Raw genomic sequence first — 12,610 nt, 5'->3', positions numbered from 1 at the left:
AAAATGAACATTTTTACACAGTTGGTTGTGGGATGTGTGTCTACCTCCCGCTCCATAAAGGAGGTATTTAATAAACCAACAATAGTAGCAAAAATAGGGGAAAATTCTTGAGGACTCACTGTGTACCAAGCTTTGTGCCAAAAACTTCACTTTCTTGATCTCATTTAACAACATACTTTTGTGGTAGAAAACGTTATTACTCCTGTTTTTTCAGTTGAGACCAGCAAACTAAATAACCTGCCCAAGGTCACAAAGGTAGCTAATGGTGGAGCTCATGCTCTTAACTACTAGATTATACTGTCAGTTTTTAGTTTGCTTACCTCGTAAAATTGAAACTGCAGTCTTTCTAGAACCTTTTCAAAGCACTACTTCTTCAGGCTTTTTCTCTTAAAATTGAAACTACAGTCTTTCTAGAACCTTTTCAAAGCACTACTTCTTCAGGCTGTTTCTCAGATCAGGAGCATCCTTAACTCTTCAAGATATACATTTATGGTATGTCTGCACAATATTCAATTACTCTTTCTTTCTTTACTCATTTTCTTTACCTCACTTTCTTTCAGTACTCACAAGTATTTATATCATACAGAGTGTATGCTAGGCGCTGTGCTAGGTATTGGGGATGCGGCAGTAAGAACCCAGGCATGCCTTGGAGTTCACAGTCTTTAAGTCAATTTATTATGGGTTAGGTTCTTAATTTGTATTGGTGGCCGTTTGCTGCTTAAGGAGCTTTTTTCCAATGAGTTAAATAAAAGAGAATATGGGTATGAAGCTGAACAGATAGGACTTCCTGTCCACAGGGCAGCTTTTTGCATATTGTAGTAGAAATGGACTACAGAACAAATTCTCACTCACAGCTAGCACAGGTATCTGGGACTCAGATAGGGGCTTGCTTCCCCCCATCCCACTTTGTACTGCAGTGTTTAACCTGCTGAAAGGTAGCATAAGGTATTAACAGATGCAGGCTGGCCGATGAAGGGACCTCAGCAGTTTGGTTTCCTGGCGGGTCTCCATCTTGTGGTGACTGAACTTGCTCTTATGTGATGGTGCATCTCCTGGCAGGGGATTTCCTCCTTTGCTATTGCTGGGGCAGCAATTTCTACAGCTACCCTCTCCCACCAGAGAGACATATATGTACCTTCCAAAAGTAATAATTCACCTTGCTTCTTAAAAGCAAGGACTTATTTTAAGTTTGTTGCTGTTAAGCATTGTTTTTTTCCCTCCATGTTTTTCCATCTCCCAGATAAAAACTTGCCTTATGTTTTAATTTCCTTGTATTCTTTTTCCATATCCTTAGCTCTTCTGACAACCAGGTAACTGCTGGTATCTGTCTGTGGGCTCAGAGAATTGTAATACTTTAAAATAATTAGTGAGTCCTGTAATTGTCCTCATTTCCATCCCCAAACAAGTGAACTGGGCAGAATGTCTGTAGCAGAGCTGCTTGCAGGCACATGTGCCTCTTTCCCCTCAAGTTCCCCATTTACCAAGGGCAGTTTACTGACAGGCAGCAGCAGGGCTCTGAGGCCCACTCACAGGTCTCAAATGCCCATGTGGAGACCGGAATGTCAGCAAAGCCACTGTGCCCGGTTGTGTAACTGCCATGTATGAAGCATTTTACTGAGCTCCTGAATTGAAGCTGGCAAGCAGGATTCATTTTCCCTCTTCTGTCTGCCTGGACAGTAGGGGAGTGTTGTTTAGGGGGCATTCATTCCCACAAAAAGTAGGAGAAAGATGAGAAGGAACAAATTGAGGCTCAGTGCCTTTTTTCCTTTCTTTAACTTTGAAAGCAAATATTGCCCCAGTGTAGACTTGAGTGTTGAGGGAAGGACACTTGGGTTAAGGGTAAGCATTGGGACAAATACATAAATGATAATAGAGACTCCTTCTCCTGGTTTCCCCTCAAGATGGCTTCAGTCTAAGGGCCACCCACATATCTCACCATAGGGAAATTTCATTTAGTGGAATTATTTTTTAAAAGTTAATATTCTTAAGTTATGTTGCTACATTGCAGAAAACTTGGAAACTCGAGCAGTGAGCAGTAATGTCTGTAATGTGGGAGGGCTCTTTCCATGTTGGTGGGATTGAAGGATGCAGCTTGAGGCTGGGGCTGAGGGTTTTGTGATGGGTATTTGAAGCTGCTAGTGGCTAGCAATCTGAGACCAATGAAGCAATTTCTGGACAGCGTTAGGGTGACTGTCCTTGGGCATCAAGATCTATTGGCTCCCACCCTGGCTGTGATTCAAGGCAAGAGCCATTATAAGTTGGTGACTATCTCTATGTAAAACCTTAATCTGTAAAAGTAGAGGTGCTGGGGAAAGAGGCATCTCTTATAAGGCTTAGGTTTTAGCAGCAGAGCCTGTCAGGTACCTGTGGATGTTCCCTTTTCTTTTATGTGTCTATGATGGTGTCCTTTTTCTTTCTCTTTTAGTCCTTTGGCCTAGAAATCAGCAAGGTTCTTCTGTTTGCACTCTCATCTTCTCATTCTTACTGAAGTGTGTAAGTCTGCTCGTAGACCTTACAGTGGTGCCAGCTGGGTCACTTTAGCCGTGAAAGGCCACATGGGCTGCTGTTAGAGCTGGGGGCCGTTTGAGTCTCTTGTGAATGTTCTGGTATAGCAACAGCAGAAAAGGCCACGATTGTAGTGAGAACTGAACGGGTTTCACAGAATCTCGTGTGATGATGATACATTCTCCCTCTCTGGCTCTTACATCTCAAAAAAAGAAAATAGCCACCCTTAGAACATCTGAAGACTGCATGCCAAGAATTCATGCAGTACTCCTGAAATAGGATATCACTGAAGCTATTTTTCTCAAGGAGAAACAGATGTAGTTCCCTGTTACTGTCACCAGTGTTAATAGCTCCTTAAAACTGCCTGATAGCAGTGTGCCTTAAATGTACTCCATTCTCCCACACACATGTACAAGTGTTACACTTTTTTTTTTTGGCAGAGCCCCATTGCTTAATTTGGGGAAAGTTAGTCTGGGATTCCTGATGACGGTAATAGGTTCTCGGTGGGTTTGCAGACGGCAGAGGTGGTGACTGACAATTTTTTATTATTCAGAAGAGGATCTTTTGTGGCGAAAAATTAAATGGCTCAGGATTCTTTTCTCTGTAGTTGGAGATTGGACACAAAATCTCAGAGAAGAGATATGAATAGGGGTTCTTTCCCAGCTTCCCCTTTCTCACTATTCTTTCCTAAGGAGGGGGAATGTCTAATCTTTCCAAGTATAATCTCCTGCCAGCAGTGACTTGCCTTCACCCACAGAAGTATAAGAGCATGGAATTGCCCTGTGTGTAGACTCCTTGCTGAAATTTTGGCTAGACTGGGCTTCCGCTTCTGACAAAGCCAGTAAAATGAAACTGGAGTCAGAGAGTGGGATAGCTATGTTTATCCCATTTTTCCTTCTTTGGGTTGTTCTTAGGTTGTTCTCAATAAACTAAGTGGGTGGAAGTTTAAAAAAGGGATCCTGAAAAAGAGAGTAAGGCGATTTTGCTTATCTTGCATTTTAAGTTGTAGTCTAGGCAAACTGTTGGAAGGAAGACTAAGGGGACTTTTTTTTAAAATGCCAGTATACTGCAATGAAATTATAGAAGGTTTGGAAAGTAGTGGGGGGGAAAATCACTAATATTACCATCCTAACAAACATCACTTTCATGTATTCTTTTTTTTTTTTCAGTTGGCAGTCCCTGTAAATTCCATTTTGTGTTGTTATTTTCATTTAGCATTATACCTATAATGACACATAGTCTTTATGCTTATCTTCATGACTTTGTAATATTCCATCAAATATCTAAATATCCTCTCCTACACATATAGATTATTTTTAAGTTTGCTCAAGTAGATTTTTTTCAGAGGGGTCATTTTATTTTGTCGTTTTTTTCCTTAAATAGCTTTATTGAGACATAATTTGTATTTCATTAAATTCACCCATAAAGTATATCATTCACTAGACTTTAGTATATTTATAGAATTGTATGACCATCACTGTAATCTGATTTCAGAGCATTTTCATCATCCAAGAAAGAAACTCCTTATGTAGTTGTTCCCTGTTCCTCACAATCCCCCTCGCCCAAGGTCACTGCTGATTTGCTCTCTCTATGTAGTTTATCTATTGGGACATTTCATATAAATAGAATCATACAATATGTGATATTTAGTAATTGGCTTCTTTCACTTAGCATAATGTTATTGAGGTTTATTCGTATTGTGGAAGATATCAGCACTTCCTTCCACTTTGTATCAGCTAAATAGATACACCACATTTTGTTTATTCATTAGCTGATGGCCTTTTTTTCCCTGATCTTTGGTTGTTATGAATATGTTTGCTGTGAATATCCATGTGTAAGGTTTTGTGTAGACATAGGTTTTATTTTCTCAACAAGATATTTTAAAAGTCACATCCATATTTCTACTTAGTTATGCAGTTTGTTTGGGAATGAGCACTGTTAAAGCAAAATATTGGTCCTTTAGTGTTGAGGATACTGCCCTGAATTAAGAAAAGATGCTAAAAATATCTCCATGAATCATGTGTTTATGAACTGTCCAATAGCATTGTTTCCAAGTCTTTGGTGTAATTTTAAACAGTAGTAAGTTGACAGATACAATAGTGCCTAAATTCAGGGCACATGTAAACTGCTGCTTTAATAAAAAAAAAAAAAAGAGAGAGAATTTCAACATGAAGCCTTAGTTCTAAATCACATCATTATGTTTGATGGGGAGAAGTTTATTATGAACCCCACAGAGCCTTCCATATCACTTAAAATTTATAGTTCTTTGAAACTTTTCCTTTCCTTATGAAAAATTCCATGCCAGGGTTCTGTGCACCTGTTTGGAGGCTTCTGCTAGGCTGCGGAGTGGAATGCTTTCTGAAGAAGCAGAGGTAATGGGGAGGGAGAGAGAAGGGGGCTGTGAGTGTGGTTTAAATGTAGATTTGAGAAAGAATATTCTTTAGAACAGCTCTTACAGGGCTCTTACTGGTGGATCTCAGTTGCACCCGAGGTTAAAAATATATAGATCATGCCAGACACAAAGAGGAACAGATGGTGCAGCTGGGAGTGTTATTTCCTCTACAGGATCTACCCCTCGGTGGTTTTACATCATAGCAGCCATAGTACTAAAATAATGCAATGCTTCCTTTTGCCCTTGTCCTAATTAGAACTACTATCATTCATGATCAATAGGTGGTCTGCTTTCCTGCTTCTAGATCACTACTAAAAGCTCTTGAAAGTGATTGTGCAGGCTACCTTTTTTTTTTTTTTTCAATCAGAAGTTCAAGATGATTCTAGTGCAGAGAAACATGTGGGACACGGGTCACATGCCTTTTATCCAACAAGCTGGATGAAAACTAGGACCATAAGTTACCTTTTCCTGTACCTGTATGAGATTCCTATACCTGGAGCCAAGCCCAAGGATCAGTCATTCCAGAAAGTTCCCGTGTGTAAAAGTAAATGTATGTGAATGCAGCCATAATTTCTCTGCCACGTTTTATTGCCAAAAGTTTTAGATTTGGAGTGGGTTCTACCTATTAATTAAAAATCTGTTCCCAAGTCCTAGGGGCATAAAAAGGCTGAGTGTTCTCTTAGTCATTTTTCCCTTTGGGTCACCCTTGCCCATTTGGGACATTGCAGGTGCTGTTGGCATCCTAGATGTAGTAGGACTGACCAACAATTGGGAACATGCTGTCTGGGAGTGTTGATGTCCCCTCCCTTCCACTCATTAGCAGACCGAAACCCTTCACAACTGTGGGTCTGATTTTCCTCAGGTTTATTTTATATGGGATCAGCCGTCCATCTAAATGCAGTGTGAACACAGATCTCTAACTGTGTCTCTAACCAGGAAGGAAACAAGCTTTTTGGGCTGAGGTCATGTATGCTAGCTTTCTGTGTCCCAGAAGGCCAGCGAGCAGTTCTGTGTTGTGTGAGTGCTGCTCTTTCAGTTGGCATGCTCAAGACATTTCTAGAGAATTAACAAATGGTATGTTGGTTGGTCCACACCTTTATCAATTCTTGATTCTCATCTACCCTAGGTAGAAACTCTGTGGTGGGAAAGCCATCTACTTTCTTATTTCAGTCCTGTGGGGATTTTGCTGTTACACAGCAGGTTGTCAAGAAAAACAGGCTCTGGATTTCGTAAGAGTTCTTTGGTCCATCTTTTTTCCCCTTTACATGTACCATCAAGTCAAAATAATTTGTGAGCTGATAATCTGGTTGGGTTGTGACATCATGTTGGTGGGAGGTGGGTATATGATTGCTGCAGAAACCAGAAGGCAGTAAATCTAGTCATATGTTTGGTAAGTATTTAGTGAATGCCCGTGGTCACTGCTAGGTATACATTTGTAAATAACAACAAAAAAATGGACACAGTTCTTGCTTCATGGCATTAGCAGTCTGGGGGAATAAAATACCCATGGGTTATTTAATTTGAGAGTAGTATTGGAGAAAACTATTGTGGAAAAGCAGACTTTCAGCTTGACTATTCTGAAGGAGTAGCTCTTTTTCAGTGACGTCTATGCTCCAAACCAACAATCACCCTGAGAATTCCACCTGGCCCCCCAAGTAAGAAAGCAAATTGCCTTTCACTGCAGAATTAGCTGGGTCTAGGAGTTTGGCCTAGTGTGTGGGTTCCTGTGTTCCCATTTTACTCAGCCAGTCAGTTCTTAATGTGGAAATGTTTTCAGGCCCTGAAAAAATCTTTTTTGTTAGTTAAGAGAAAAAGGTAGATGTAGATTCAACAGTGAGAAATTAGGAGAAGGGAAATAAGTTCACTGGTGTGAATTCCTTAGGGAATCTTTTTTCTCACCTCCCCCAAACATCAATTTTAGATATAAATATTGATTTGTGATAAGTTTTTTCTTGATATATCTGTGGTTTTATAACCTGCTAGTGGCAGTAAAGGCCCTCATAAAATCCTGGCACAAATAAGTCTCCCAATAAACACAGCACCCCATGTATTTTTATCTCAGTGGATAGTCATCTCTGTGTAGGCCCAGGTCCCAGGCTGAAAATGGTGACTGTCTTGTCCACTTCTTTGTACTTAATTCTTGGATTAATTGGTTGGTTGAGAAGTGATTGACCAGGTGTAGAGGTAGAAAGGTAGAAAGGATGAGAGGGCAAGGTGACTTTGAGTCCATGAACTTTGAGGACAAGAATCAATAAGGTATTGATGAAATTCTAAAAAGAAACATTTGGGGGGAGGCCTGGTTTGAGTGAAAAACAAATATAAACAAGGTTATAAACAGCTATTAAGATTTCCCAAGTTTACTCTGACTGGTGGCAGGAAAAGACGAATGGCTCAGGAACCATGGAGGTGGGATAAGGTGAAGGAAAGAGAGGGTATTGGAGATTGTCCAAAATGTTTGAGCAAGGCCAGCCAAAAACAAACTGTAAGACCCCTTAAGAATGTTGATCCAAGACCAGAGAGTCAGCCCCGCTAATTTTAATTTTCTAGAACTCTGTCATTCTTTTAAGAGCCTCAGGAGCCTTCAGTCACACCCTGAATCCACCTTATATGTGTGTGCATCTATGGTCAGGCTGTATTTACTTTTATATATAAAAGCAATATATGATACATATATATTTTTAGCATCCACTGTGAATCTGGTTTCAGGCAAGGAAGTCTTGTTTTTGTTTGTTCTCCAGAACTGAGTTCTTTCAGTGGCCATTCTGTTACTTCTGGAATTATATAATTATGTGGGTCATCACCTTTGAAGGTCTGTGCATGCTTTTGAAAAATCACATCTTTGGAAGGGCTGCCCTTTACAAATGCTTACTGTTTTTCTTGAGATACATGTGAGCATCAGTAGAATGGATAGATTTCAGAGCCTTTGGTGTTGGCAGAACGTTCTGTGAATAGCACTAAGGTAGGTATTTTTCAAGCAGTGCATCTGAACTCATTTATTAATTGAACAAGTATCATTGAATGGTCTTTCCCATAAAGTCATCTCCCCAAAGGAACTCTTTACAGCACACAGCCAAACAAATTTTTTGAATTGTTCTCCAGTGTTCTGGTTAGTTTAATCTTTTCCTCTCTTAAAGTTCCCTTGAGAATGGAAGGGCTGTAAGTTTTCTCTGTGTTTACAGGCTGGGCATCCACATTAATAGCAATAGAGACTTCATTTTACAACGTGCTTTCACATAAGACATCATACAATACTGTGAGAGAGGTTTTTGTCCCATTTACCAGTCGGAACACCAAGGCCCTTTAGTAACCAGTAGACATAAGCAGCCCCTGTACCTGTTGTAAATAGAGATGCTGAATCAACTGGTGATAGGTGGAATCAAACATTGGTACTTCATGCTGGGAAATAGGAAACCACATGAAATTGCAGACTTAATAAATTTTAACTTGCTCATGAAAGCAATATTAACACCCCGCTTTTCCATTCTCTCACCCCTATGTCAGCATAGGTACTCTCAAGGTCAGTATGTCAGTATGTTTTTGTGTACTAATGGAAAAATATGTGAAAGTGTACATAATTTGAAAGGGCAGGTTTCATCTTCTAACTAAGGAAAACACATTCTCATTTAGTCTGAGGGCCTTTTATTTTTCGTCTTGGAGGAGGGGGAAGCCAGAGGGATTAAAACCCTGCTATCTAGAAATCCATGCAGTTTTCAGGTTATTAGAGGGTCCATTTGGGAGTAAGCCAGGAGCAGAAATTCTCCATTCCTTGGGTTTTAGGGACTCTGTTATGGGGATTTTGGGTGGTTGTGCAAACCTCTTCTGTATCAGACATTGCTGCAATTTTCATTCTTTCTGTAGGCGGTGTTCTGACTTTAGACAGCAACTGTGGGTCAGGGGCCTCCCTGAAATGCCCCTCCTGCTGTTCTCAAAGTGGTAGTTCTTCACCGCAGAACTCAGAGGGCTCCGAAGGAGTGTCCTTCCTTATTTTGTTGTAGGTGAGGCTCAGCTTCCTCTTCCTCTTGTTGGCAGAGAAAGAAGAGCCCGTGTGGGCAGTGAGGAGGTTAGAGGGGAAGGTCCTGCCTCACTCATGACAACTTGGGTTTGAGCTTGGACAGCTCTGTTTTTTCTGTTGGTTGGGAAAGTAGAGGAGTGAGGCTGGCTGTGGGCCAGGCATAGTTTTCCTCCTTTCTTATGGTGAATGAAAATGGACAATTGTTTTGAAGAAGTGGATCCTGAGTGGAGGATAGCCAGCCTTGGAGTCAGAGTGACCCTGATTTCACTCTCAGCTCAGCCACTTACCAGCTGTATGACCTTGAGCAAATTTAACCTTTCTGATCCTCAGTTTCATTATTTGTAAAATGGAGATGATAATATTAACACTACCTTTCTGTAGAAGGGTAGCTACCAAACATTAATGATTACCTGGAGTGGGAAATTCTGGGGTGATGAAAGGCAGTAGGGAACTTATAGCTTTTTAAACTTTGTGTCACTTGAATTTTCCATTACTGGCATGTTTAATTTAATTTCATTTGAAATTACCTCCTCATGGGATTATTATGAAAATCAAATAAAATGTGATATTTAAAATACTTGGTACAGTTCTTGCCAACTAAAAGATACTCAAATGGCATTTATTTGGGGAAAAGTGCTATCAATTAGTAGTCTGTCCTGGCTTTTGTAGTGTTAGATTTTCCGTGTAGCTTTGGGTCTCTTTGTTATGCCCCAGCTTCCTCAACTGAACCCAGGGGTTAATGGTAGTATCTACTACATATAAGGGGTTTGGAGGAGACAAGTAAGGCAGTTAACCTGGTATCTGGCACATAGTAAGTGCTCAGTAGACATTAGCAGTTATCAGCTGTTATTATCCTCTCAACTGTGGTGGAAGTGAGGTGGGAGTTAAGCCTGCTCCAAAGCTGCAGAAAGTGAGGCTCAGAGTAATTTGGTGACTTGTCTTAAGGCCAGATGTTGAATTGGCAGCAGAAATGGGGGTGATGCTTGTGTGGTCTGCCTTGTATTTTAGCTCTTGCCCTGTCAGCCTGGGTAGCAAACATGCAGATCTCACAGATGGGCCATCTGGACAGGGGATTATCAAGGGGCATTGTGGTGGTGGGGCTGAGCGAGGGGCAGAGGACAGCTTAGGACCACATCCTTTCTCCACTTGCCAAGGCAGATGGACCACATCCAGAATGACAGAAGGTTGGGGATTGTTTTTCCTCCCTCTCTTCTTCCATGTCTTCCTAGCTGGTCAGGTGGTAGACTCATTACCACTGTCCTTGTGGATTCTTCAGGCCTGGCCTTCTCAAAGTGCTCTGCTGCTGGAGTCTACACCGTCAGCCTCCCAGTGCTGAGGCTGCTCAGCTCTCCTTGGTTCATCCTGGAAGGCCTGCACAAAGACGGGCTCAGCTTCCTCCGGGGCGGCCTCTCTCTGCCTCGCTGTGGTGCCGCCTGACTTCCCAGGCGCTCTGTCACTATCATCTGCCTGTTTGTGGGACTGAATGGTTGAGTTGAAGCCAGACTTGGTGGGAAGTAGGTTTTGACCCTTGCTGTGGGCTCCTGTTCTGTATATTCACATATTGAGAGGAAAAATCCTGAGTAACTTCTGCCCAGTGTTCTTTCCAGAAAGTGAGAGGTTCTTGTCTCCAGACTCAGTCCTGGGGCCAGAGCTGAATATGCCCCCAGTTTTCTCACTGTTTGTACCGTCCACCTCTCACCCTTGCCTTTTTGGTTCTTCTTTATGAGACTTTACCACATTTGCCTTGCTTCCTTCTTTACGGAGATGATGAAATGCTTACCAATACGGGCAATGCAATGGCAAAAGTTGTACCAATCTGAGTTTGCCTAGTGGACTGGAAGAAGGAGTGTGTGTATTTGTACAGACTCTTGCACTTGATAGTTTTGTTTTTTTTTCATGTGTTTCAAATACACTCTTTTCCACATATGCATTAATAGTGGCTGGCAAATGTATTATTATTATGTTTTTCTTTGAAATATAACCTTGCTGTAGGTATTGGGTTCACATTTTATAATTCTCCATCAGGATCTGAAGAGTATGAGAGGCCTGCTATGAGGCATTCACTTTTCAATATTTAATACCAAACAATTCACTACACCTCTAAGACAAGTCTGCTCTGACTCCCGGCTTGGTTTCTTTTTCTTACTTAGGGCAGTGTAGGCCTCCAGAGAACTACATCATAGTGCATCCTGTTGGCTGAGCAAAAGGAAGCTCCCTGGAGCATCTTAAAGACCTCATGGAAGGGACCCTCGTACTCCCAGCTGATCACAAAATAAGACTTTTCAGGGGAGAAGCCACTCTCCCACCTACTTTATGAAAGCCCCTCTAAAATATAAGTTGTTCAGGCTGGTAATTGTGTTTTTATAGTATTTGTCTGGTTTTTGAAGATAGACTTGCTCATATTAATTCTGGCTGTAAGTGTGGTGCCTGGAGGTTTTGTAAGAGAGACTTATAAAAGGACCAGGCCTAATTGTGAACCCGCAGGAGCAGCTTCAGGGCACCAGGCAGAGAGTAACGGCGCACTGCCTTGGAGCTGTCATCTAGGATGCCACCTTTTGGGAACCATATTGCAGGCAGTCCCTGGCCTATGTGAAGTCATGCCTGCACCTTATCAGAAATGAAACAGATGGTGTTTCTAGTAAACTGGCAGATGTTCTTGCTGTCAGAATTAATTAAAGGTTTTTACATGTGGAATTATGGGAATCTTCCTTTTGGGATTTTTAGTTGCATGTGGAAGTGCTACCCTTACCTTACAGAGGCCTTTTATCTGTCCCTTGCTTCCAACCAGAAGTGGCTCTCAACCCTGTCTTCCCTTCCCCTCTGGCTACTTTCTTCACCAAATGGGTCATTTGTGATGGGGGGGAATAAGGTGACCCATTCTCTCTCTAGTGTAATTGGAAAGTTGCTGATGGGACCATGTACCCAGAATGCACCTGCTACACACATAACATTAGTGACTAAAATGTTCATCATTCAGGTCACTCCTTTGGTTTAAGACATTTGGAGGTGGCAGGTATAGTACTAGGAAGAGTGGCCAAAAGAGAATCACAGAGCTCAGAAAAGGAAGAGGAAAAGTAGTGTGGGTAGTGGGACAAGGCAGGAAGTACTGAGTGCATGCCCTGTGCCAGGCACTGTGCAGGTTCTGTGCCCATGTGGGCCTGTCTTCAGTTTATAGATCAAGAACCAAGCTTTATGAAGTTAAGTACTATGACTTACTGTGTTGGAGCTAGAACCAAGATTGGAATGATTCCAAAACCTGTGTTTTTTCTCATGGCAGATAAAATATATGTGGATGAGGAAGTTGGGCTGGAGGATGAAGTGGTGGGAGAGACAGAGAACAGATGCTGAGAGGATGGCAGGGCCAGGTGGGTGTTGCAGTGGAGGGGCACTTGGGAGTGGAAGTTCCTGGGTGAAGGGTATGGAAAGGAGAGGTTGGTTAGCAAAAATAAACCAAAGCAGAGAAGTGTACCGTTGGGTTATGGCAGCTCTTCCCTGAAGGAAGCTCCATGGGTTGTTGGTTTGGGGCCTGGAGGTCTAGATAGCCTCTGTATTTAGGCAGGTGGCAATTGGGCCCTGAAGGAAGCCCTGGTATTTATAGACTGGCTTGTGCTCTACTGAAAGGCAACTCCCATTTCAGTTAGCCAAGGCAGCATTATCTGCCTTTGAAACACAGCATTTATGGATCCCCATTTGGCTCAGTT

At 41.8% G+C, this 12,610-nt stretch overlaps 1 protein-coding gene and 1 long non-coding RNA gene across 6 annotated transcripts in view; one reads left to right on the top strand and one right to left on the bottom strand.

Annotated features, from left to right (window-relative positions):
• The window catches only part of SUSD6 (sushi domain containing 6), a 118,262-nt gene that overhangs the window by 26,240 nt on the left and 79,412 nt on the right, over nucleotides 1–12,610 (top strand). The window lies entirely within an intron of this gene.
• Nucleotides 221–3,659, bottom strand: LOC130679486 (uncharacterized). The gene is made up of 2 exons (XR_008992452.1): nucleotides 418–3,659; nucleotides 221–353 (listed from the first exon to the last, which is right to left on the bottom strand). It is a non-coding gene; the product is annotated as an uncharacterized LOC130679486 (long non-coding RNA).

Source organism: Manis pentadactyla, chromosome 11 (assembly GCF_030020395.1).
Source record: "Manis pentadactyla isolate mManPen7 chromosome 11, mManPen7.hap1, whole genome shotgun sequence".
NCBI classification, from domain to species: Eukaryota; Metazoa; Chordata; class Mammalia; order Pholidota; family Manidae; genus Manis; species Manis pentadactyla.
This window is presented reverse-complemented; position numbering and strand designations above follow the sequence as displayed.